Below are 27,965 nucleotides of genomic sequence, written 5' to 3' on the forward strand. Positions count from 1 at the left end.
ACAGTGTGGCCCTGGGAGACGTTTCTGGCTCATGGCTTCAGTTGTTCCCACCCTCCACATTCCTTGCCTTGGTCCCGGTGGGACCCAGGTAGGTTTCTTGTCCCTGAACGTTTTCACTTATTTTTTTATTTAAGCTACTTTAAGTGAGTTTCTCTTTCTTGCAATCTAAAGAGACCTCACTGGAACATGGGTTAATTTGTTGACATTTCTTTTTCAAATAAAAAGTGTGCACATCACATAATCTGAAATCAATGCTTATAACATGTAGGCAGGATCAATAATGTTGTGCAAATGCGAAACTGTGATTGTAATGATGTAAATTGCCAAACAGTAATAAGAGAGTGTGAAGAAGCCAGTTTAGACTCAGGCTTACCTGTATTTTAATCTAGACTTAATTATTTATTTGCTGTGTGGCTTTGGGCAAATAACTTAAGCTTTCTGAAACTATTTTTTAATCTGTATATGGAGGAAACAGCACAATAAGTGCTGTTTTGCTGAGAAAATTAGAGATAATATATGTACAGTACTGAGCAATGGACCTGGCACTTAGTTAGATGTTTGATAAAGAGTGACTATCACATGACTGTGAGTACACAGGCAAGGAATTAGTTGATCAATCATGACTGTCATGGCAAATGTAAGAGTGAAATGAAAAACCTGTTTTATGAATAGAATAACCAGATATTGGCAAATGTAGACTTGTCAATAAGCAAGTGTGTGAGAAAGTTTGAAGTGTCTGTGGAGACGTAAGGAGATTCTGATTGAATGAAGAAACTGCCTAACAAAGAGTAAGAATTCCAAGGAATTAACCTACAAAATATACTTGTGTCACATGGAAAACCTGTGAATAACCTCAACTCATGTGGCATGTCATGACAGCTGCCAGAGAGCAGTAAAAGACTGAAATTCCCATATGCTGGATAAAGGAAAGATACTAACCATGGTTACTACAGTAACTATGGAAATTATGAAGGAGATTTGCAGAACAGATGGGCTAACCTCCAGATGCACTTCAGGGATTAACAGACCTGAAAAATCAGAAGCCCATGTGTTTGGATTATTTCATCTGAACTTCTATGCCCATGTGATCTGGAGTCACAAAAGATACTGTCTCTCTTGAATTAGTTGAAGTGCTTTCCTGTAGACTTCAAAGTGCATAATATTCACCTGGAGATGCCAATCCTGTTCCAATGCAGATCCTGAGGCAGCAGATGTGGAGTGGGGCCTGGGATGCCACGTGTCTAACAAACTCCAGGAGATGCTGACACCTGTGGTCCAAAGATCACAACTTTAAGTAGCGAGGTTCTATGAGTCAGAAAAAAATCAATGGTGAAAATAATTTTAAGCATTATTCAGTTTTTCTACCTCAGTAGGGCAGTGTTTACATAAAGGAATCGAGAATGGAATAGATCTCTGAACAATGTACTCCTCAAGCCTACTTGCAAAATCTTGGGCATTGGGGAAGAGCTTTGAGCTCAAAACCTGCAGGCATTAGCCTCAGTATTTCACTTGCTGTCAAACTGACAAGCCATTGCTTGCTGTCTGCTTCTCCATACCTGGCACTTGTGACAACTTTGCCCTGCTTTTTAATATCAGTGCCATTGGCAGAAAGTGGATCTATAGGATATAGGGGCAATGACAGGAAGTGGCCTATGAAATCATGTCACAGTAGGATCTGTAATCCCTTCAACTGTGACAGTTCATTGTCACTTAGCACAAATTATTGGTTATGAATATTTAACAAATTTGCAATTAGCTCATCTACCGACATGATTACTGAGATGGAATAAACCATTGAATAAAGCTGCTAGGATTATGTACATAATGCCTTTCTGATTATACACACTTACACATCTGCTTTTGCTTTTCCCTCTCCTCTGGTACTCTTTTGATTAATTTTTATAAAAACACACGCTACACCTCACTGCCTTCTGTAGTCTCATACTGTGCTAAGTAGATAAAGGCAGTTTTCAGATTCTGGGTAGAAAATTTAGTCTTAAGTTTCTGAGGTGACACCATCTAATGCATGGTATCTAGCAGGAAGAATGCCTAGAATCTCTTGCTAATTTATCACCAAATCCATCTGTGGTCCAATTACCAAATTGCCCCAATTTTTTCTGTTCCAAAAAGGCATTACATATTATCTGCTTGATTCATTCTAATTGGGCTGTAATGCAGATTAATTTAAAAATCCACAGAGGAGGGGATAGACCACTTAATTTAAAGTCAGGAAAGCTTGCAACTCACTGGCCATGTGACCTTGTGTCTAATCTCTTCACCTTTCTGGGCTCCAGGTTCTCTTCTGTAAAGACAATGGTTAGTCATTACTTGCTGGTATTTAATTTTTAAGATCATAGGTTGTTCTCCTTGTACTGTTCGAATTAGCATCTTGCTACTTCTTCAGAGAAATAAAAGAAAAAAAAACAAAGAAAAGTAGAGGAGATACTACGTAATAGTAAGTGGTAGAATAGGGAAGAGAATCATCTTGCTGACTGCTATTCAGCGGAAGCTTTTTCCTCTTGGTGAAAACAACTTGTAGCAGTAACATGGAAACTACTTGTGCTTGATCCAGAAAACAAAAAGAAAATGTTGCACCACTCAGACAGACACTATCTATACGCTTTGACTAATAATCAGTCCTGCTGCTAAAAGGTTTTCATTTTTCCTAAGTGCATTTCAATCTGTCATCGAGGTGGGGCAGGCAGGTCATATTATCTTTGGGCTCTTTGCTGAATTGTGCTGTCTGCTTTGTTGATAGATCCATACTCTGTTTTTCTTCATGTTTTTAGAAAATGATCTTGATTATTTCTCCCATGCAGCTTGGATTTCTAAAAAGCTACTGTTTTGGAAATGCAAAAGGCAATGAGGAATATTGTAAGAGTTACCAGAAGTTGCCAATAATAATTGTTTTGCTACGTTACTTTGTATAGGAGTGTAGGACTTTTATGTTTGCAAAATGCTTCCACATGCATTAGTTAACATATTTGGCTGATATTCCAAGACACACTACTTTTTAGGATGGGCTTTTTCCAGTCCTTCTGCTGATGGAATCTGGAATCTAGCATTTAGAATCATCCCAGCACTGATTAGACGTTAAAGGCCAAATTTATGAGTCAGCAACCTTCTTATTTCCTCATTTCTTTCCTATTGATTTATCATGAGTCCTAAAAGAATATTTAAGCATTTACTCATACTTATTTACTTATCTAATTTGTCTTTTGTCCAATAGTCATAAGGTGCCACCATCTATAATTTGCTAGATTATGGAGAAACAAATATACATGACAGCATTCCTACTCCCAGGGAGCTCAGTGTAATGGTAAAAACAGACAGGAAAATCCAGGCCCAAGATACGCTGGGATAAGAGCCTTGCTGGAGGGAGACATGGATAAAGATCACCTAGCTAGTGCAACCTGAGGGCGGTCAGCAAATGCTCCCAATGGGTCAGTCATTAGGGCTGAACATCATTAGCCAGAAGAACGGGTGGTGGATGAGAAGAAGACATCCTTCTTTCAAAGAGAAGAACCAAAACACAGAGATTTGGAGGCCCCAAGCACCATGACCAATAAGCAACAGCAACACAGCAAATGCATTTGATACTTTACTAATATAGTTACCTGTTTAACTCTTTATTGTAGAAATTAACAAATGTACACTCAAGTAAAGGGGGATAGTAAAAGAAGGTCTTGCAGGCCCATAACCCAGCTTTTGTGATTTTGTGTTAGGAAAAATAAAACTCAGATCTGCTGTCAGCTTTATGGCTTCAGGAGACTACATGACGGGACAGAAGAGAGGACTCAGAAACAGGTCCTTGCAGACATGGGAACAACAAATGGCAGACCTGGCACTGCAAATCTATGGAGGAAGGATGAAATATTCAATAGTGATGAGATCATTACTTAACCATACGAAAAAAATAAATTTGGGTCCCTCCTTCACAATCTATGTTGCAAATATAAATTCCATGTTGGATTAAAGACCTGAACATAAACAGCAAATCATTAAATTTTTTGAAGAACCTATAGAAGAATATCTTTATGAGCTTGGAGTAGGAAAGAATTTCTCACAGTTAAAAATCACAAAACTTAAAGTAATAAATTTAAATTTACTAGAACAAAAACCCTATGCTTCTTGTAGGCCAAAATGAGAAATTAAAAAGACAAGACATAGTCTGGAAAAAAAATCATATATATATATTATATAATATATATGTATACATATATATGTATAATCAGTGTATATGATCAGGATTCAATTCCAGAAAATATAAAGAACTCTAACAAAGATGAACACTCCAATAGAAAAATTGGCTAGTTACATGATAAATTTTTAGAAGAGGAAACATGAATAGTCAATGAACATATAAAAATGCATTCAACCTTAGGGTAATTAGGAAAATCATATTAAAGTCATAATGCTCTAGGGTGGGTGAAATAGGAGGATTCACCAGTATTTTGAATGTTTTACATCTTAAACTGGATGGTGGGCGCACAGTGTTTCTTACATTATTCTGTATGCCTTATATGTGTGAAGCTTCACAGAGATCTTCATCATGTATGTGTATATATATTATATATGTATATATTATATATGTATATATAATATGTATAAAAACATGCATTTGTGTATATATGTAGGTATACTATATAAGTTGAATTTTATTAAATAAATTAGTATAAACTCTTTGCAGGGTTTCATTATCTACACAAGTGCCTTACTTAAGAATTGCATTACAAAAAACTAGCCGGGCGAGATGGCGGGCGCCTGTAGTCCCAGCAACTCAGGAGGCTGAGGCAGGAGAATGGCGTAAACCTGGGAGGTGGAGCTTGCAGTGAGCTGACATCCGGCCACTGCACTCCAGCCTGGGCGACAGAGCATGACTCCGTCTTAAAAAAAAAAAAAAAAAAAATTGCGTTGTATGGGAATGATGCAATTGAATTTCATTCTTCGCCAGATATCAAAATTGGCATAATTAATTAGGTGGCCTGGGTTAGTAGAAAGGCCAACACATGGAGTGTGCTCTGTGGTAACTGGATGGGTGATTCTGGCTTTTCACTAAACCTCTCTAGACCTCAGTTCCCTCACTTGCAAATGGAGGGAATCCTACCAAAGACCAACCAGTACTGCCTCACATTTTACGATTCTGTGTTATGCCAGCATTTCTCAAAGCGTGTTGGAAGAAATCCACGAGATTCTAATCGGGATTCCTTGAGTACAGCACTCTGCTATCAAACAAGTTGGGAATCATTTATCATTGTAACGTGCTGTCCTCTTCAGAGTGTGGATGCGCAGTAAGAAGGTGTGGAAGGAACAGAAACTGGGAGAAAGAAACCAGGCATGAGGGTCTGTGCTCCTGGGGCATGTTCCCTCATGCTGTCCCACTTCTGGCTCCAGGGGCATCGGAGTTGTTTACTTGACAGATATTTATTGAATCCCTTTGTGTAGCCAAAGATAATGAGAGACAAGAGGAGGGGCTGGGAGACCTTCTGTTCTACACTTCCCCAGTCCCTTCTTTGAAAGCACGCTTAGGTCGAGGCCATATATTGCTTTGGCCTATGAGGCAACAAAGCCAGCTGGCTGCACCTGCTTCCTGCTCAGAGCTTTCCAGATGCAATTGAAATCAGGAGAGGCTCACACGCAGCATGGGTGCCTTCCTTTGTGAGGCTGGTAAACAGCTTCAGCCGGGGTTTTTATTTTTTTGCCAAAGCAACTGTGCGATGAATAGCTGTGTGTTCTTAGGGACTTCACTCAGCCCACCCTGGGTTTCAGATTCTTGTCTTTAAAAAGAAGGGCTTTTATAAGATTATTTTTGAGCTTCTTCATGTTCCTTTATTACCTAAGACATTTATAAATGTGTCCGTTCAGAAATTCTACGCTAATGAAAACATTAGAAGTATTCGACAAAGGAATGGGTTAGTAAGACATCCGTTAAAAATGTTTGTTGTTGAGAACCTACACTGTCTTCAGTGCTGGAGAAATAGCAGTGAACAAAAACAGACCATGTCCCTTCTCTCATAAAGGCTAAAATTTCATGGGAGGAGACAGATAATAAATAAAGAATATGCCTGAACATCAGGTAGTGTTAAGTGCTAAGAATAAAAAAGCAGGCTATGTGCCTAGAGAGCGCCGGCAGGGGATTATTTTGTGTTAGAAGTTTAGGGAAGGCCTCTCTATTAAGGTGCCATTTAAGCTGAAACTTACAGGAGGGGGTAAGCCACTGTTGGTGGGAAGAAGGTTCTAGGTGGAGGAAATGCCAAGGCCCTGAGGTGGGAGTGTGCCCGGCATGTACAGGGAACATCATGGCAGTAAGAGGAGAGTGGCCCGAAATGAAGTAAGGGAGCTCGTGGGAAATGATGAAAATTCTGTATTTCATCCAGAGTGAGATGGTAAGTCAAAAGAGAGAATCAAGAAGATAATTCACATGATCTGAATATAGTTTTGGAGAAACTGGCTGAGACTAGTCTGTGGGAGGTCAGGAAGGGGAAGGAAACAGGGCGTCTAATTGGAGGCTATTCAGCAGCATGTGAGAGAGACAATGGTGGCTTGTAGTGGACTCTGGGGTAAGATTCTGAAAAATCCCAGTGAAGGACTCCAGTTCGCTTAGCTATAGCCAAAAGTTCAAGGTTCTGTGATAGCAGCTCCTCCTTAAAAGGTGACCCAGAGATGAGAGGCAGTGCCCCAGAGGAAGGGGATAAAGCATGAACAGTGGATGTGAACCACACTGTTGCCAAGATGAAATGTGACGACTCTAAAACAAAAAGCACCACGGGAACAAAGAGTAGAAGAGAAGGCATTGAGACTAAAAGTGGTACTCAAAATTATTTTCTCACATAATCACTGTGGTGTTATAAGAAAGAACACAGAGTTATAATACATTTTCTTCTTGGGACATAATCAATATATGTGCATTGATTACTTCTTATGTCCTGGGTGCTGGGTGAGGGAAGGAAGTTTCCCAGCCTGGAAGGAAATTAATAGTACCATGCTGCTTTATCTTTCTCCTTCCTTCTTTCCTTCCTTCCTTCCTTCCTTCCTTCTTTCCTTCCTTCCTTCCTTCCTTCCTTCCTTCCTTCCTTCCTTCCTTCCTTCCTTCCTTCCTTCCTTCTTTCCTTCCTTCCTTCCTTTTTCCTTCCTTCCTTTCTCCCTTCCTCTCATTTTTTCTTTCTTTATCTTTCAAAAAAAAAAAAAAAAAAAAAACTAAAAAACCCAGACAGACATTTCTTTCTCTATCACGTAAAAGATATGCAGAGTTAAGATACTGGGCCTGTCAAGACATCTCATAATCATTACAGACTCAGGTTTTCTTCTGTTTTGCAGTTCTGTCCTTACTATGTTGCCACACTTCTTATTTGCGAAGGATGTATTTGATAAAGGACTGTTTCCAAAATACATAAGGAACTCTTGAAGAGTTTTGAAAACAACCCCTTTAAAAAAGGGCGGAAGATCTGAACAGACACCTCACCAAAGAAGATATACAGATGGTAAATAAATATGAAATGATGCTTATCATTGGGGAAATGCAAATTAAAACAATGAGATAACACTGCATACTTATTAAAATGCCCTAAATCCAGAACACTGACAGCACCAAATACTGGTGAGGATATGAAGAAACTGGAGCTTTCATTTAATATAGGTGGGAATGCAAAATGGTACAACCACTTTGAAAGACAGTTTGGTGGTTTCATGCAAAGCTAAACATACTTTTACCATGTGACCCAACGATCACACTCCTAAGTATTTACCCAAAGAAGTTAAAACTTATGTGCCCATAAAAACCTGCACATGTGTTTTAATAGCAACTTTGTTTATAGTTGCTAAGACTTGGAAGTAAGCAAGGTGGTCTTCAGTAGGTGAATGCATGAATAAACTGTGGTACATCCAGACAATGGAATGCTATTCAGTGCTGACAAAAATGAGCTATCAAACCGTGAAAAGGCATAGGAGAACCTTAAATGCATATTACTAAGTGAAAAAGTCCAATCTAAAAAGGCTACATACTGCATGATTCCAATTATATAACATTCTAGAAAAGGCAAAATTATAGAGCCAAGACTGCAATGGCCGTAAGTTTGATTTGTGGCTTAGGTTGCAGCCTTACCTGTAAGACTTATTTAAGACTCCAGGAGCTGCTGAATACAACTTGTTTGGAAGAAAAATCAGCCCACTCATATTTAGATTAAAAACACCTGCATTTAGAGAAGCATAAATAAACAGCAGGTGCTTTTCTGTTTCCTGAAAACAAAGTGCAAACCTTGCCTTCATTAGATGTTTTTGCAGGTTTTACCCTCTACACCTGCTTAGACTGGAGGTGGTGCTTTGTCACCCAAATTTGCTATTTGGTTCAACTTCTGGATATTTCATAAGTGTTTATTATTCCTGTCATTTCTCCAGATCCACCAAAACCCAGAGTTTATACTACTGGGATTCAAAGAGATTTGAATCTGATCTTAGATGCAAATGAAGAAAGAAAAACAAGCTCCACTCTATATATTTCCCCAACAAGTTAGACTTTAATACATGTAGCTCACGGTAGAGAAGACTTCTGTAAGTTAAAAAAGAAATTTTAAGAGATCTAAATTTTACCCTCTTCTTACATACCTACTACCATACCCGACACAACACTGCTCAACACAAAGTGGCATTTGGAATGTTTGCTTCTTCCCAACTCCTGCAGTCCCTGTAGAAGGAAACAAAGATGCCCCTCTCTTAAACAGGACCTCAGCCCTGTCTGGGCATTAAAATCACCCATGTGGCCTCAAGAGTCTGACACTCAGGTCTTGCCCCGGCCCTATTCAATCTGTATCTCAGTGCATGAGGTCCAGGTATAACAGTGAAACAGCAAAAGGACTAACATACCTAACTCCGTTTTTGTTTAAGGGGCTTTACCTATTCCTGCACATAAGCTGGGATAGTTTAGAGCACTGAGATAATATGCAAAATAGCAATTATGTAGTTTTTTAAACTCTAGGATTAAAGAAGTGTGTAAACAACTAACTGCATTTTTAAAGACTTATAGGAACATTATGACCTGACCAAGGATAAGGAAGTTCCCAACCTGCTCAGACCCTCACTGGGACACAGCTGTCCACAGTCATTGATTACGCATTGATCCCAGTCCCCTCCTTTTCCCCCTGCCCTTAACATAAAAAGAGCCTACAATTTATATCAACTTAAAACGGTGCTTTAAGACAATAGTCCACAATCCTCTCAGTTGCTGGTTCTCCAAATAAACCTGCATTTCCTCCCACCAACCTTTGTCTCTCAAATCTGGTTTTCGAGGGGCAAGCGGTTGAACTTGGGTTTGGTTACACAGGCAGGTTGTCTTCAAATGTCCCCAGGTGATTGCAGGGGACACCATGAGTCAGCATTACTGTCTCTTGACTTGGAAGAGGAGGCCCTGACTAATAGCCGGGCTTTCCCTTTATTCGTATTTTGGTTTTGCTTTTAAGTTAAATTAATCCTATTGAACATGTCTTTTCTATTGAGCCACATGAAACTCTATTCTTTCTTTTTAAAGACAGGATCTTAATATATTTAAGCATTTTAGTGAAGAAAGAGGAATTATCTGTAAGTTTCAGATTTGACTTTGTGGAATCTAGCAAATCTGAAAACAGAGATGAGGTGCAGAAGCAAGTAGTGATTCTTTCCTGGAAATGTTAATAAACAAGAAAATCACTATTGTCCCTGGGCTTTGAGAGCATGAAGTGTTGTAAAAGCGTCAGGAAGGCTACAAACACTTGCATCTTCCAAAAGTTTTGTATTTTGTTTGTAAATTCTGAGGAGAGAAAATCTTAGACACCAAATTTAGAAGTAAGTTGCTGAAAAAATTTTCTTAATATTAATTGAGTATTAGAAAACCATAGAGAGTACAAAGAGAATGGAGCTTTTGCATTGGGATCCATCAATACTATGGCTTTAAATGGAGAGATGAATAAAGAAGAAGCAGACTGTTATGAATCTGTCTCCCTCTTCAGCCCATTTTCTCTAAAGTTCATGCATCTCTATCTCTGAGAAAAGACAGTTAAACAAGAGAGTCACACAGCAGGTATCTTGCAACACAGTAATGGCATAGTTGATTGGTCTGTTTAATAATTGTATGTTTATTATATTATATTTGGGAAATGCAAACTGCCACACAGTTATAGTTCATTCTGATTTTTTTTTTTTACTAGTCTTTGGAACTATAATAACTTTTTAAGTTTTTACATTTTTTGTTGTTTCAAAGATAGTCATCCCTGTAGGTAAGTGGAGTGGACAATGAGGTCACAAATCTAAGCTACTCTTAGATTTGTAGTTTTTTTGAAACTAGAGATGCTGGGAACTCATTAAGTGTTTGAAGCAGCTAAAATCCACACACAGAACTAATATATATATATATATAATATATATTTCTCTAAACAAATTTTTTCCAATTTCTTTTCAACTCTTGTAATTTTTCCATTTCCCTTATTAATGAGAAGGGAGAAGAAACAGAATAACATTACAAGTGTGAACAAATGATATGAAATCCATTTCTAATTAGTTTACCTATTGGTCTGCATTTTGCCTAAATACAATGTAATTAGGTATTTTGTCATTTCAAAATTAAGCTTCAGCTATAATTGTGCCTTTGATGTCCCTCAGTAGGTCATTAAAAAAAGACATTTTCTCTATTTTTCTATAATACACTGAGTTTGAATTATATTTTCATTTTCACTGTTTTGCTTTTTATTGTTTGCCTGCTCATTCAGTGATGTGTGGTTAGCAATTACACACCGCTTTTTAAGAGTTTTTTCACCTTTTATTTCAAACACACCTATTACTTTAATTTTACTACGGTGACTAGAAACTGTAAGTCTGGACTTCTAACACCATTAAATTACATGAAACAGCCTCACATGTAATGATTCAATTATCCTGATAACCTGATATTAAAGTCATAATGAATGATAGAAAGCTCCATTGTCTTTTATTAGTTATGTATTGCTGCCCAATAGATATCTATTATTATCTAACAAATTACCCCAAAAAGTAGTGACCAAAAACACCTTTTTGTTATGATTATGGTTCTGTAGTAAGGGGTTTGGCCGGGGCATAGGTCTAGCAAGGTGGCTTCTGTTCCTAGATGTCAGGAAGCTCAGCTGAAAAGACTGGAAGGAGAGGCATGTCTTGGTGATAGGGCTGGAATCCACCGGACATGTCTCCTCTCGCAGGTCTGATGCTGGATACTGGCTGTTGGTTGGAGCATCTAGGCAGAGCTTCACCATGTGATTTATTTCATCTGGCAGGTTTGATGGTTGAGTTTCAGTAGGAGCATCCCAAGAGACCCGGTGGGAACTGTGTCACCTTTTATGACCTAGCCCTGTAAGTCATGCAGTGGCACTTCTGCTAAAGTCACAAAACCTGCCCAGCATCAGGCAGAAGGACATAGACTCATCATCTCTCTATCGGAGGAGTGTCGAGTCACCTTGTAAGAGGAGCATATGCGAAGGATTTATTGATGTGGCTGTTTTGGGGAAGTGCAACCAGCCGCATACCTACAGTCAATTCTGATTGTTTTTTTTCACTAGTCTTTGGAACTAGAATAATTTTTTAAGTTTTTATATTTTTTTGTTTGTTTCGAAGATACTCTTTCCTGCAGGTAAGTGGAGAGTACCATGAGGTCAGCCACTATAAATCAATGTTTCCACAATCTGCAGAGGGTTGGAATCCATGAAATTAGGAATAAGTTATAGATTTTTTAAAAAGATAACATTGTTTCTTCCCTGTGGCTTCTAAAACAATTGTTTTCTCAGAAACTGTGAGCACATTTGCATTTGTCATAGGAAGATGCTGCGTACTTTGTGAGAGAAGGAAAAAAAAAATGGTGAGTTTAGCCTTATAAATCTGCCTGAACAGACACAAGTAATGTGGTCACTTCAAGTAAGCCAGCTTTTCAGCACAGTGTGAGGAAAACAGCACTTGGCCAGTTCTGGATCCTGAACTCTGTTACTTTCCAGCTGTGTGATCTTGAGAAAGTGACTTAACCTCTTGGAGTCTTGGTTTCCTTGTGTGCAAAGGGAAGATAATTGAAGCCTACCCCATGAGCTGTTGTGAAGATCAAATAAGATAATTTGTGAGAATGTATTTGGAAATCTGTAGAGTGTTATGCAGAATAATCTGGGAATCATGGCAGCATCTCATAGAGCTGCTGGGAGGTTTAAATGGTAGAAAAATGTAAAATGCTCAGTATAAGATAAGTATCATCTGTTGTGCAAAGATGAGATGTGATTCTTTCTATAGGTTGTATGCCAGAAGTGGGGGCACCTCTGGTTCACATTTGCATTTCTCCTGTGAACAGCCCAGTGTTTTATATATAGTAAATGTTCACATTCCTTTCAAATGTTCAATGTCTGAAAGATTTCTGCACTTGATTTGCTCAATGAATCCCATATTTGTGCAAATCTTTCCTGGTTTGAAGCTTGGTAATAAGCTCTGATTTAGTCATTCCAACAGCTATATCAAATTCAACACTTCTAATTTTTGACGTGGAATTTGATATTTAAGTTGTTCTTTGCATTCCCAAAGATCCTCTCCAGAAAGGGTTAGCCTTCCTCCAGCCCTCCTCCACACTAGGCCTCTCAGCTCATCAAGGCATTGAACATTCACACAGATGAAACTTGTTACCAAACCAGCTCTCTGCAGAACACGACATCTGGCTCTCAATCCAAGTGCTATTTTTACAGCTCCAGGAGCTGAATTTGGAGGATTGGAGTAAGTTTAACACATGGTCTCTGCTCTCAAATGAATGGCTCGTTCATGGTGTCAAAGTTTTTAGAGTTGATTTATTGTGTAAGACAAGTCTTGCAGAAATAATGGTGTCAATGATATGATCTATTCAAGAAGGATCCTCAATCAACAGTTTAACTTTATAAGTAAAGAGAAGAGAACGGAGAAGAACTGGGAAACCATTCTGAGGGCAGAAACCAAACAACATATTTTAGCAGAAGTTTACAGGCAGGGTGCCTCAACATATGTTGACTGTTGGATGCAAACTTTAATATATAACTTTCCAGGGAAGTGGCTTTCAGCTTCAGTTGCACAGTGCAGTTTCCTGGAAATCACTGCAGCTGGGTCCAGAAGATTAACTCCTGGGAGCAGGATTCTGATTGAGGCGGTGCAGGCACAACAAGATATGTGCATGTACATCTCAACCTGTGGTGACATCCTGGCCTCAGTACTGGCTACTCAAGATGTGCTCCCTGGACTAGCAGCATTAGGATCATCTGAAAGCTTGTTAGAAATGCAGAACCTTGGATGTCACTGCTGCAGACCTAGTGAGCTAGAATCTGCATTTCACAGTATCCTCGGGTGATAGTGTATACAGTAAAGCTTGAGAAATGTTGTTTTAATGCAGTAATTCTCAAGCTCATCTGTGTATTGGAGTTATTTGTGAAAATTTAAAAAAATCCAGATGCACGTATCTCATTGTGCCTACACCACCTAAATCAGAATCTCTGGGCATAGGATTCAGAAAGAGTCTTACAAGTGGTCAGGAATGCTTAATGTTTCCTGCATAAACTATCCTCTGGCTCACCTACGAGTTTGGATTTTTTTTTAAAATTTCTTTGAACAGAAACAATAATTAAATTACAGTGACAACAATAGAAAAAACAAGGGGAAATAATTTGAGTATAGAATCTTTCTACTTTTAACATTTTGCTCCCTACTCTTTTACAGTCATATCATTTTTAATTTATAACTTTTTTTTGCCAATTTTTTAAAATTATACTTTAAGTTCTGGGATATACATGCAGAACATGTATGTTTGTTACATAGGTATACACGTGCCATGTTGGTTTGCTGCACCCATCAACCCATCATCTACATTAGGTATTTCTCCTAATGCTATTCCTCCCCTAGCCCCCTACCACCTGACAGGCCCTGGTGTGTGATGTTCCCCTCCCTGTGTCCATGTGTTCTTATTGTTTAACTTCCACTTATGAGTGAGAACATATGGTGTTTGGTTTTCTGTTCCTGTGTTAGTTTGCTGAGAATGATGGTTTCCAGTTTCATCCATGTCCCTGCAAAGGACATGAACTCATCCTTTTTTATGGCTGCATAGTGTTCCATGGTGTATATGTGCCACATTTTCTTTATCTGGTCTATCATTGATGGGCATTTGGGTTGGTTCCAAGTCTTTGCTATTGTGAATAGTGTCACAATAAACACACGTGTACATGTGTTTTTGTAGTAGAATGATTTATAATCCTTGTGTATATACCCAGTAATGGGATTGCTGGGTCAAATGGTATTTCTGGTTCTAGATCCTTGAGGAATTGCCACACTGTCTTCCACAATGGTTACAGAAAAACTGGACCCCTTCCTTACACCTTATACAAAAATTAACTCAAGATGGATTAAAGACTTAAACGTAAGACCTAAAACAGCAAAAACCCTAGAAGAAAACCTAATGCAATACCATTCAGGACACAGGCATAGGAAAAGACTTGATGACTAAAACACCGAAAACAATGGCAACAAAAGCCAAAAGTGACAAATGGGATCTAATTAAACTAAAGAGCTTCTGCAGAGCAGAAGAAACTATCATCAGAGTGAACAGGCAACCTATAGAATGGGAGAAAATTTTTGCAATCTATTCATCTGACAAACGGCTAATATCCAGAATCTACAAGGAACTTAAATAAGTTTACAAGAGAAAAATAACCCCATCAAAAATTGGGTGAAGGATATGAACAGACACTTCTCAAAAGAAGACATTTATGCGGCCAACAAACATGAAAAAAAGCTCATCATCGCTGGTCATTAGAGAAATGCAAATCAAAACCACAATGAGATACCATCTTATGCCAGTTAACATGGCAATCATTAAAAAGTCAGGAAACAACAGATGCGGCCGGGCGCCGAGGCTCAAGCCTGTAATCCCAGCACTTTGGGAGGCCAAGACGGGCGGATCACGAGGTCAGGAGATCGAGAGACGATCCCGGCTAACACGAAACCCCGTCTCTACTAAAAAATACAAAAAAAAAAAAAAAAAAAAAACTAGCCGGGCGAGGTGGCGGGCGCCTGTAGTCCCTGCTACTCGGGAGGCTGAGGCAGAAGAATGGCGTGAACCCGGGAGGTGGAGCTTGCAGTGAGCTGAGATCCGGCCACTGCACTCCAGCCTGGGTGACAGAGCAAGACTCCATCTCAAAAAAAAAAAAAAAAAAAAAAAAAAAAAGGAAACAACAGATGCTGGAGAGGACGTGGAGAAATAGGAACACTTTTACACTCTTGGTGGAGTGTAAATTAATTCATAGCAAATTTTAAGTTATTCACCTTTATTGGAATTATACAAAGTATTCAACTAAGTTTTATAAAAAAGAAACCACTTTGCACTTATATTTCAATGCCTTCACATGACATTTAAAGAGTGCATAATTTCAGAATTTGGAAAGTGGTATAAACAGGTTTGGGAACAAACACCATTGCTCTTTATAAAGATAGGACTTAACTCTTAGGAGCAAAAAGAGACAGGCAACTTAGAAAATAGAAATGTAATTGTCTAGGCTAGCCAGGCTCAGCATTTCCCATTTCCATTTGTGAACTGCCTCCAAACAAAGACAAGTACTATCAGAAATTTCACCATCTATTATGCAAAGACAAAGTTGTCTGCTCACATTTTATGTATGAATGGATTGATATGTTGGGTCATTAACTCTCAACAAACACAAAGCCTTCAATTCTTCAGTCTTCTTATATAACATTTGCAGGAAAATACATCTTTAAACTTGTAAAAAATTAACCTTCGGCTAGAAATGAAAGAAATAAGAAAAGGAGTTGGGAAGGACTCATCAGGTGTTGCTTGGATGCAAAGACTTCTCAGGAATCTGGTTTAAATGCAGTTAGCTATTTTCAGATTTAATTTGTTCCCCAAGCAAAATCTATGCAAAATCCAAAATTCCTCTCCAAGCCTCTTTGGAAATAAAAGACTTGCATGTGTCCTGTTGTCTACAGTCCAAACCAACAATGTTGCTTCTGCCAATTGCTACGGTTTAAGCTATTATGGTGAGCAAATGAAACAGTGACGGAAATAGAAACTCCAATTAAAAGATAATGGTATACCAGATCATTCTTGCTGCACATTTACTCTACATCCATAAGCTCTATGATTCCCAAGGAAGACTGATTAAGAATGTATTGCACATATTAAGCCCTGCTGTGTCTCTCTCCTCTCTCTTCAATGTGTAACATTAGCAGATAAATTTCCTCCTATGGGGCCTAGGAAGAATTGATATAAGTGAAGCATATAGTAATATTATAATGAATATAGAATATATGTATTTAAATAAGCTTGCAGCATAGAAATCTGTATATATTATTGAAAACAGACACAATGCATATATCTAATATTGATAAGCAATCTATTTAACTGGAACTTAAGCTGCCCAATTCTTAAGGCTACTTTTCTATTGTGTGATTGGGAAAATGTTTGCAAATTTAAATTTCATAGTTATTTTTTTTGCATACAGTTGGTTTACAACCACTGAATCAAAGAAATATGTATTAAATTATGAGACTATAAATAGACTTATTTACAAGTGGCTTGGCTCATCAATATTTTAAGAAATTGTTAAAGACATATTCACATGCAAAACCACCCTATTCAGAATTGAAACAAAATTATGGTTAATATGAAAAATTCTGACTGCATTTTGTAACAGTAAACTCAAGCACAACCATGTTTATTGAAAGACTGCACATTTTTGAAGGAAATATATTTTATTTCAATTAAAACATCTTTTTAATTTTTCTTCTTACTATAAGAGATAAAAATATTCAATTAAAAATCAGCTAATGCAGAAAAATGTAAACTAAAACTAAATTAAGTAAAAACTGAAAATTTCCTACAATTCTACCACTCAGAAATGACTCTTCTTAATATATAGGTGTTAATTGTTTCAGACTTCTTTATGAGTATACAAATACACTTACTAAAATGCATGCCATAAAAATGTTTGGCTAATTTTTATTTTTAACTGTATAGCACAACCAAAATTTCTTAATAATTGGAGAGAATTCTCTCCAACTCATTCTATGAGGCCAGCATTACCCTGATACCAGAACCAGATAAGGACACAACAAAAATAACAAAAAGTACAGGTCAATATTCCTGATGAACATAGATCCAAAAATCCTCAGCAAAATTCTAGCAAACTGAATCCAACAGCACATTGAAGAGCTAATACACTGTGATCAACTGGGATTTATCTCAGGGATGCAAGGTGGTTCAGCATATACAAATCAATAAACATGATACATCACACCAACGGAATGAAGGACAAAAACCATATGATCATCACCACCCTTTATAACAGCTCTCAACAAACTAGGCATAAAATGACCATACTTCAAAATAATAAAGACCACATATGAGAAACTCATAGCTAACATCATACTGAGTTGGGAAAAGTTGAAAGCCTTTGCTCCAAGAACTAGAACAAGATAAGGACGTCCACTTTCACCACTTCGGTTCGGCACAGTACTGGAAATCCTAGCCAGAGAAATCAGGCAAGAAAAAAAAAGTGGCATCCAAATTGGAACAGAAATCAAATTGTCTCTTTTTGTAGATGGCATGATCTTATACCCAGAAAAATCAAAAGACTTCACCAAAAACCTTCCAGAGCTGATAAAAAAAAATTCAGTGAAGTTGCAGGATACAAAATCAATTTATAAAAGTCAGTAGCTTTTCTATACACCAATGAGGATGAAAGAGCCAAAAAAAAAAAAAAAAAAAAGAAATCAAGACGGCAATCCCACTTACAACAGCCACACGAAAAATAAAATACTTAGGAATAAATTTAACCAAGGAAGTAAAAGATCTCTATTAAAAAACCTACAACACAAACACATGGAAAGACATCTTATGCTCATGGATTGGAAGAATTTATCTAGTCAAAATGACCACACTGCTCAAAGCAATCTACAGATTCAGTGTAATTCCTATCAAAATATCAACATCATTTTTCACAGAAATAGAAAAAAAAATCCTAAAATTTGTATGGAACCAAAACGAGCTCAAATAACAGAAGCTCTCTGGAGCAAAAAGAACAAAGCTGGAAGGATTACACTGTCTGATTTCAAAACATATTACCAGGCTGTAGTAACCACGACCATATCTATAAAAATAGATATGTAGGCCAATGGAATAGAATAGAGAACATATAAATACATCCGTGTATTTACAGCCAACTGATATTTGCCAAAGCTGCCAAGAATATAAACTGGGAAATGGATACCCTCTTAAATAAGTGGTGCTGGGCAAACTGGATAATCATATGCGGAAGAATGAAACTGGGTCCCTATGTCTCATCATACACAAAAATCAACTCAAGATGGACTAAAGACTTAAATATAAGACCCCAAACTATAAAACTACTAGAAGAAAACATAGGAAAAACTTCAAAAATCACTCTAGGCAAAGATTTTATGGATAAGACTGCAAAAGCACAGAAAACAAAAATAAAAATAGACAAATGGAACTATATTAAACCAGAAACCTTCTGCACAGCAAAAGAAACAATTAACAGAGTGAAGAGACAACCTATTGAATGGGAGAAAATATTTTCAAATTACTCATCAGACAGGGGACTGATATCCAAAAAATACAAGGAACTCAACAACTAAAGAGTGAAAAAAAGTCATTAAGACATGGGCAGAGGACATGAATAGACATTTCTCAAAAGACCACATACACATGGCCAACGGGTTTATGAAAAAATCCTCAACATCACTAACCATCAGGGAAATGCAAATCAAAACCACAAGGACATATTATTTCAGCCTAATTAGAGTGGCTATTATTAAAAAGAAAAACATAACAGATTCTGGTGAGGATGCGGAGAAAAGGGAGCTCTTATACATGGTTGGATGGAATATAAATTAAGATAACCAATATGGAAAACAGTATGGAGATTTCTCTAAAACTAAAAATAGAACTATCATACAGTCTATCAATCTCACTACTGGGTATTTTTCCAAAGGAAAAAAGAATCAACCTGTCAAAAGGATACTTGCATTCACATATTTATCATGGGATGATTTGCAATAGCAAAGTTATGGAGTCAACCTAAGTGTCCATCAATGGATGAATAGATTAAAAAATGTGGTATATATACACAATGGAATGCTATGTGGCCATTAAAAAGAATGAAATAATATCATTTGCAACAACATAGATAGAACTAGAGGCCATTATATTAAGTGAGATAAGCCAGCAACATAAAGATAAATACTGCATGTTCTCACTCATGTAGAGATCTTGAAGGGCTGTGGAGAACCTTTGGTGGTTGTCTGTGAGTGGCTTTTGTATATGGGATGTGAGTGTGTTTCCTGCCTGCCATGGGTCACAGAGTGTATGAGTGTCTCCCGTGGACCATCCATTGACCTTGGAAAAAAGAGAGTGTCCCTGGAGCTATTCCAGGGAGCACTTAAAACTTATGAACATAGAGAATAGAGTGATAGATATCAGAGACTGGGAAGAGGGGCTGAGTGGGAGAGGAGATAAAGAGAGGTTGGTTATGGGTAGAAACATACAGCTAGATAGAAGAAATAAGTTCTAATGTTTCATACAGATTAGAATGACTATACTTTGCAACAATATTATGTACATTTCAAAGTAGTTAGAAGAGATGACTTAAAATTATACTAATACATAAAAGTGATAAATACTCAAGGTGATGACTTGATAATACACATTCTATGCATGTAATAAACACATGTAATGCATAAATATGTAGAGTTATTATATATGAATAAAAGAGAAAACAAATTTAGATCTAGAAGATTATTTGTAATTACTGTCAAGTTATCCAAAATATAAACTACATTTATGTGTTTAATAAGCCACTTGTATTTTGAACATCTGGATTGTTTCTTAAAGCAGTTTTTAAAATTAATTATTTAAAAATGTTTCATCTCAAAAATTCTTTTGGAATTTGGAATGCACTGTTTAAAACTTCAAAGAGGCACTTGAAATTTAACTTTGCTACTTTTATTTTTGCTGAGTCATGATGGTTTTTTGTTTTCGCATTTGCATGGGCCTTCTTTTTTTTCCCATATAATATATACACAGAAAATCAGGTCAGTACAGCATTAAAGAGAAAGATCATACAGTGCTAGGCCTGTCCAATTTCTGGCAGTCTTTATTAGAGAAAGGGTGTGCTAGCATTTTTGCCCTTTAACACATGTCTTATTCTAACAGGATCTTAAAATTTCGAATGGGAACCAAGATATAATAGAAATGAAATTCCAAAGTGAGGCACCAGCTCATCACATGCAGCATTTACAAAGACAAATCAGCTTCAAAAGTTTTGAGCACCTCATCTAGAGGTTCAAGAGAGTGAGATGTAGAAAGGTGATTTTTTTAAATGAGTAAATGGGGCCACTCAGAACTTGATATGCAGCCCCTAAAACTTTGGAGACCCAGGAGATGGTAATCTGTCTCCTAACCCAAGAAATTCGGAGGTCAGGGAAGGGCTGCTGATACCTTTTTGTGGTTGTCTGCGGGTGGCTTTTGCATATGGGAAATGAGCGTGTTCCCTGTCCACCATGGGTCACAGCGTGTATGAGTGTCTCCCATGGACCAGCCACTGACTCTGGAAGAAAGAGAGTGCCCCTGGAGCTATTTCAGACCCTTGGCAAGGGGACTCCCTCAAAGGGGTGAAGAGACTCCCAACAGTGAGCATCTGACCATGAGCTGGACACACTGTGACCAGCCAAAGAAGAACCATAGTCTACATTATGAGGCCAGCATCTGGAAGAGCCCACAAGTGCATTCCTAAGAGAAAGTGTTGGCAACTACTTACCTGATACCAGAGAGCCGTGTCATAAGGTGAAGAACAGACCTAGTGTGTCAGAATGTGGCTTTTCCACAGCCCATGCTCTTCCCTGCAGTCAGCCACTGCAGGAGGAGGGAACATTGTAGGGAAAGAATGAAGTAGAATCACCCCTGCCTCCACCGCCTGAAATTGACAGGCCACAGTGGGCCTAGCTGGAGAATGGGAGAGGGGGCATTAACTTTTGCCCAAACATTTCATTACTATAGAGAACTGGTCATTCTAACTTTCAAGTTGAGGCTTTATGTGCTAAAGTGACCATGATACTGTCTAGCCTAATTCATTGGACCTATCTAAGATTTCACTCAGGAGCAGAGAATTTCTATTAAAGGGAAGATGTTAGGAAAAAATTACATTGTGCTTTGAGAATATCCTGTGTTTGATAGTTGTTCAATGGGCTGCTTGCCTACCTTTCAGTGGCTTCCAGCTGGAAACATTGGGGTCCACAGACCTGGCTGGTAAGAACACTGGCAAATTGAATGTGTGTGCATAAGCATTTGAAGCCTTGTCATTGAAAAACCTCTTAAAGGCAAGTGCAGAGCTTCCAAAAAAGCTAGCATACACGGTATACCCCACTTGGATATTCCTTGTGAAGAATCATTTATGTGACAGAGACAAAAACAAAAATTTTTTATCAAAGAAAAATTCAGAGACGTTCGTAGTTATTTTGCAGCATGCTTATTGGTTGATGTTGCAGTCATATTATTTACTCACATGAGGAGTCAGTTAGTAGAATGAGCCAGGAAACAAAGGCAAAAACGGGAGTCATAAGACAGAGAGGAGAAAAATAAAACTGTTGGTAGTCTGGAAATAGTGAATCTTGTTTGTACAATTTTTGCCTAAGCTGATGATCTGGAAGTGAGCAGAGAGAGGTCCACCTGGCAGTCTGTGTTTGAGTAGGTCAACCAACGGTATCAAAGATAACAAGTTTCTTTGTTCAGGAATTCTCCAGAAAGCTTTGAGGTTTGAGCTTGGAACAAATAGTGGTACCATCTTCCTGGCATGTCTGCAATTGTCCTCCCTTCATAACTTCCTCCTTGGTTCATCCTGCACCACTTAGTTCAGCAGATTTTCTCATCATTGAAAACCTTCTACCATCCCTCCTTTTGTCCATTCGAAGACAGTTTTAAGTGTGTTTGATTAGGAAGGGAAACCAGAGAGTTCCAAAAAGCTGATTTTTTTCTAAGTTAAAAAGGGCAGACACCTTTCCATTTTTTTATTAAAAAATGAATTTTGAAAGGTGGGAGGGGAGGAGGGGACAGGAGAGGCAAGGCTACCTCAGATTATGTTTTGGAAAAAAGGTTTGGGGAGGTTTTTAAGCAGATGACTCTATAATTTGGGGGCAGCTCCTGCAAGGTGACCAGTTGGCTTTGTGGGAATGGATAAGGATCTTGGGGGCATTTTTACTGTAAATAATGTAGTGTATTTTCGCTCTGGTGTTTCTTAAAGAGTTCTGCAATAAAGATTTAAATTGCTTTTCAATTCCTTTGTAACTCTTCTGAAAGCAATGCTGTGCTGAGAAACGCAATGAAAAGAGCCAAGTTTATTCTAGTCATACATGTTAAAGATTTGACAAGCCTTCAATAAAGACACTTAAAAAAAACCCAACCTTCGTCAAACTTATTTGACCACATTATCCTGCTTTTGGAGAATATGACTTTGTGTGTAATTATTTGGAATACACTTTGGGAAATGTGATTCCTAGTTCACGCGATCTCGAGGTAGGTCAAGAATTCTTAAAAAAAAAAAATTATTCACTCTTTTCATAACTTAATTCAACAGAGCCATATAACATTTCATGAAGTAGGATGACTGTCCGGGGTTGGATGCTGTCCCCTACAAATTCAAGTCCTTTCGGAAATCACAGAATATGAACTTATTTGGAAATAGAACCATTGCAGATGTAATTAATTCAGATACGGTCATAATGGAATAGAGTGGGCCCTTAATCCATTATGACTGGTATCATTTTAAGAAGAGGAGAAGAGACAGAGAGACAGAGACAGTCAGGGGAGAACATCATGAACAGTACAGGCAGAAATGAGAGTGATGTGCCTGCATGCCAAGGAATACCTAGGACTGCCAGCAATACCAGAAGCTCAGAGAAGGGCACAGTTTTACCTGAGCCTTCCAAGGGAATGTGCTGACACCCTGATTTTGAATTCTAGCCTCCAGAAATGCAAGACAATAAATTTCCGTTGTTTAAAGCCACCAGAAATTTAAACAAATTTCCATTCTTTAAAGCTTGTGGTAATTCATTAAGGCAGCCTTAAGAAAATGGTACAATGACCATGTCTCAAAATTAAAGAAATGTTTGATTTTGTAAACTTGAAAACTTAAGACCACTCAGCAATGAAAAGTAATAAACCATTGACACATAAAAAACCACAGATGAATCTCAAGATAATTCCATACCAAAAAGAGTACATGCTGCATGGCTGCATTTACATAAAATTCTACCAAGGTAAACTAACCTATAGTGACAGAAGGCAGGTGGTTGTCTGTTTCAGAGTGCCTGTAGGGGCAGGAGGGGCTGGAGGATGGGTTTACAAAAAACACAAAGAACCTTTTAGGATCGTGGGTATATTCACTATCCTGATTGCAGTAGTGGTTTCATCTTGTATGTATATGTCAAAACTTATCAAAATTGCATAGTTTAAGTATGTGCAACTTATTGTATGTTAATTACACCTTAACAAAGCTGCTTAAAATAAAACAACTTGGGGATTCATTAGTTTAAAATAACCAAGAAAACATTGTGCAAGTTTGCATGGAGGACTGGTGGGAGCATTAAAAAGTACTTCCACTGTTGTGCACTCTCTCTCTCTTTCTGTCACTCTAGTCTTGTCCTTAATTGAAATGGTAAAGCAAACACATTACCAAAGCAACTCTAATTACTTTCTCTGGACTAGTCTCCAGCAAATTAGGAAAAAGGAGCTGAGAAAACCATTTCAGCCCTGAAATACCACTGTGGGATCTTTTCTTCTGAGACAATCTCAGCATACAGCAAACAGCATTCATCTTGTGCTGCAGGACAGCCCCATGGCTGTGCCCAGAATGCACCTTGGGAGATATCCCTTCCCCTCATGCAGTGGACACGGTTATTTTCCCTGTCATTTTCCCTCTGGCTTTAATTAAATGTCACAGCAGAAAGAGGTTACCAAAATAAATGATGCAAAATGTTCTGCTAGCTCTGATCCATCCTTGAAGACACCGTCTCAGCCAGTCTTTCTCCATAAAGGCTTGCTCGCCTCTGCCCTGCCCATTCCCCACAGCTCTTGCTCTCATTCTTATGTCATGTAAAAGAGCTTTTGGTATACATTGGTTTCCACTGCTATTGTTTTGCATACTAGTCATGGCTCCCCAGTCACTATGATATTCTTGGCCTGTCGAACCTGATATCTTTCTAGTTGAAATCCTCTTTTCCATTCTAGATTTATGCCTATCCAGATGCTGGGATATATTCTGTTCCTCAAAGGGCACAACAACAGCATGCATACTTTTCTCTTACTCTTCCCTTTCATTTCACCTCAGGCCTGGATGCATCATTTGTTTGTCTAGAATGCTACTATGCCAGTGTGCAGCTGATAACTTTAGATGCCTTCCCTGCAACTCTGTGATAGGGGACTTTTTAACAAGGATGCTGTGCCCACACAAGCCAGAAGTGTTGGAGCATTAAACATTCCCCAGGAGGAAACTCAGCCAGTGAGTGACGGCAGACGGTGTGTGAGTTCCCCAGCTCCCTCGCCCCTCAGGTTAGCTAGCTCTGCAGTGTGTTCCACACTGCTTCTCCTGGCTGTCCCATGGGAAGAAGTTTCAGCTGTCCACCACTTAGTTGTTGTAACAACGCATGCCTTATAGGCTGCCTCCTTTCCTTACATAACATCCCCACTTCTCTGCTGGTGTTGCAGGAAACATCCAGGTAAACTGGAATTTTCCTCTCAGTGTCTGCTCCTGGGGAAGCCCTCCCATAAGATTAAGACCTTGTGTTAGAACCCATTGGATAGTTGAGCCTCTTCCCAGTCCTGATCCACAGCCCTCCCATTGCTGTCTCCCACTCTTTACATAGCCCCATTTCATATGATTGAGTCCTCAATGGCAAGTCCACCTATTGCCATGTACTTGAGCCCTTCAGGCTGACTTCCTGCATTTCTTCTCAGTGTGCATTTGCCATCTGGATAGAGATGCACCTCCTCTGCTTGAGAGCCATAGGAGAGAAATACCCTGTAGGGAACGCTGAAGAAACCACGAAAGGCTTCTTTAAGCATTGAATGCACTGGTATGCACTCAGATACTCCGCAGCCCAGTTAGGAAGGACTGCTATGCCTTCTTGACTTTCCTCAGCCCACGGCTTGGATCCTGACATCTAGGTGGTGAAGGCAGGGGAGGGAGAGCAGGAAAAAGGAAAGAACAGAACCATCCTCTTTCCTTCCCCCACTCAAGGCTTTTCTGCAGCTTGAAGTGCTCACTTGGCTCCCAAACTGCGAGACCCAGACTGTGATAGTGCCACTCCTTTCCCACTGCTGTTGTAGGAAAAGGTCTCGCAAAGGCGTCCATGCCTTCACCCCTGGTACTCGTGAATGTGTCACCTCACATGCATGGCAAAAGGGACTTGGCATGTGATTAAGGTTACAGAACTTGAGATAGGGAAAAAATATCCTAGATTATCCACGTGAGCCCACTTTAATCACATAAGTCCTCAAAAGTGGAGAACCTTTCCCAGTTGGGGAGAGAGAGAGAAGCTGGAAGAAGGAGAAGAGAGTCAAAGCACCAGGGGAACTCACTCTGTCATTGCTGGCTTTGAATATGGAGAAGGGAGGCCACAAGTCAAGGAAGACAGAGGGCCTCTAGAAGCTGGGGATGGCTCTCAGCTGACAGGTCACAAGGAATCTTGTTCCCACAATCAAAAGGAACTGAATTCTGTCAAAAACCAAATGAGAGAGAAACAGATGTCCCCCTAGAGCTACCAGAAAAGAACACAGCCCTGACAACACCTTGATTCTAGCCCAGTGAGATCCATGTTGCACATCTGACTTTAAAAACTTCAAGATAATGCATTTGTGTTATATAAGCCACTCCGTTGGCAGTTATTTGTTATGGAAGCAATAAAAAACGAATACATTGAGCATCTAGAGAGATTCTCTACATTTCTTCCAAAAGAAGAAAGCAAACCTTTTGAAAGTGCCTCCCTGTCAGGCTGCAAAATAACAAACACTTTGGCAAATCTCTTATTAAGCTGCTGCTGCTTATCAGGGAAAAAGGGAGCACATCAGGGCATGTAACTGGAAGCCAATGCATCTACTCTCATTGTTGCCTCTAAATGGGCAACACCAGGACACCTCACTGTTCATCTTATCTCATTTTTCTCTTTTTCTTATACTTGTGTACCCAAAAGTTTAATGTGTATCCACATTATTGCTCAGGGAGGGGCACTGGAAAGTTCCGATCAATTAAAACAGTATTTAAGTTTTATCCTGCTAATTAATCTACCCTCTCATTGGAGAGAAAAAGCCATCTCTTCATTGAAGCCTGCAACCTCAATTAATACCTTGGCCTGGGTTTTTCCTCCGTAATTTCAAACCAGTTATTTTTCAGGTATCAAAGCCGAATGGAGAGGCCTAATTAATTGATAAAACTATGGTCACCTGTAGTGGATTTGACAATGAGCACAACTCTTAGAACACAGACTCATTAAAAATGCTTCCTGCCTCACAATTGAGATTAAGGAGATCTAAGGAAGACCAAACACCTAACAGTGCATTTATTTATCTGAGATGGGTGATGATGAGAGTCATATCACACTTGAGATCTTGCAATGTTATATGAATATCTTATATTGTTTTTGGAATCAGAAAAAAATGCAGATTTTATTTTTGTTTAAAGAGAATTCCAAATGAATTCATCCAGAGATTTGAGGGTGTTTTTGTTATTTCAGGGGCTGACGTCACGTTTTAAAATGATTTTGTTTCTCCCAAGGATGACATATACATTTTTATTATACTTTAAGTTCTGGGATACAAGTGCAGAATGTGCAGGTTTGTTACATGGGTATACACGTGCCACGGTGGTTTGCTGCACCCATCAACCCATCATTTGCATTAGGTATTTCTCCTAATGCTATCCCTCCCCTAGCTCCCCCAGCACCTGACAGGCCCCAGTGTGTGATGTTCCCCTCCTGTGTCCATGTTTTCTCATTGTTCAGCTCCCACTTATGAGTGAGAATATGTGGTGTTTGGTTTTCTGTTCCTGTGTTAGTTTGCTGAGAATGATGGTTTCCAGCTTCATCCATTATTAGAGAAATGCAAATCAAAACCACAATGAGATACCATCTCATGGCAGTTAGAATGGCGATCATTAAAAAGTCAGGAAACAACAGATGCTGGAGAGGATGTGGAGAAATAGGAGCACTTTTACACTGTTGGTGGAATGTATTAGTTCAACCATTGTGGAAGACAGTGTGGCCATTCCTCAAGGATCTAGAACCAGAAACACTCCCATTACTGGGATTTATAATCCCGAAGGATTATAAATTATTCTACTATAAAGACACATGCACATGTATGTTTATTGCAGCACTATTCACAATAGCAAAGACTTGGAACCAACCCAAATGCCCATCAATGATAGACTGGTAAAATAAAATATGACACATATATACCATGGAATACTATGCAGCTATAAAAAAGGATGAGTTCATGTCCTTTGCAGGGAGGATGGTATTGTTTAAACATCAAGTTTTGATTTCTGCTATTGTTCAAATCTTTACCCTATGCCTTGAAAAAACTTTCTTTCCTTCAATTGCAGAGAAGGAAGAATTAAGTATCTCCTACTAGAACAGTGGCTTTATCATTTTTTCCAGTCTTAGAGTGAATATATTTATTTTAAAAGCTATAATATCATTATTGTGAAATTTGGAATTCCTGTATTGCTCTCGTGCACTGAAACCTTTATCAGTTTTTAGTGCCTCACTTTAACACTGCTGATGCTTTGTCTAGAAAGTCTGTTTTGCTTACTATTAATATCTGCACTAACTCTCCTTTAGTTGGTATTTGTATGGTATCTCATCATTTGTTTTAAGTATTTATAATACCATGTTCTTCACATTTG

Source organism: Macaca mulatta, chromosome 10 (assembly GCF_049350105.2).
Source record: "Macaca mulatta isolate MMU2019108-1 chromosome 10, T2T-MMU8v2.0, whole genome shotgun sequence".
NCBI classification, from domain to species: domain Eukaryota; kingdom Metazoa; phylum Chordata; class Mammalia; order Primates; family Cercopithecidae; genus Macaca; species Macaca mulatta.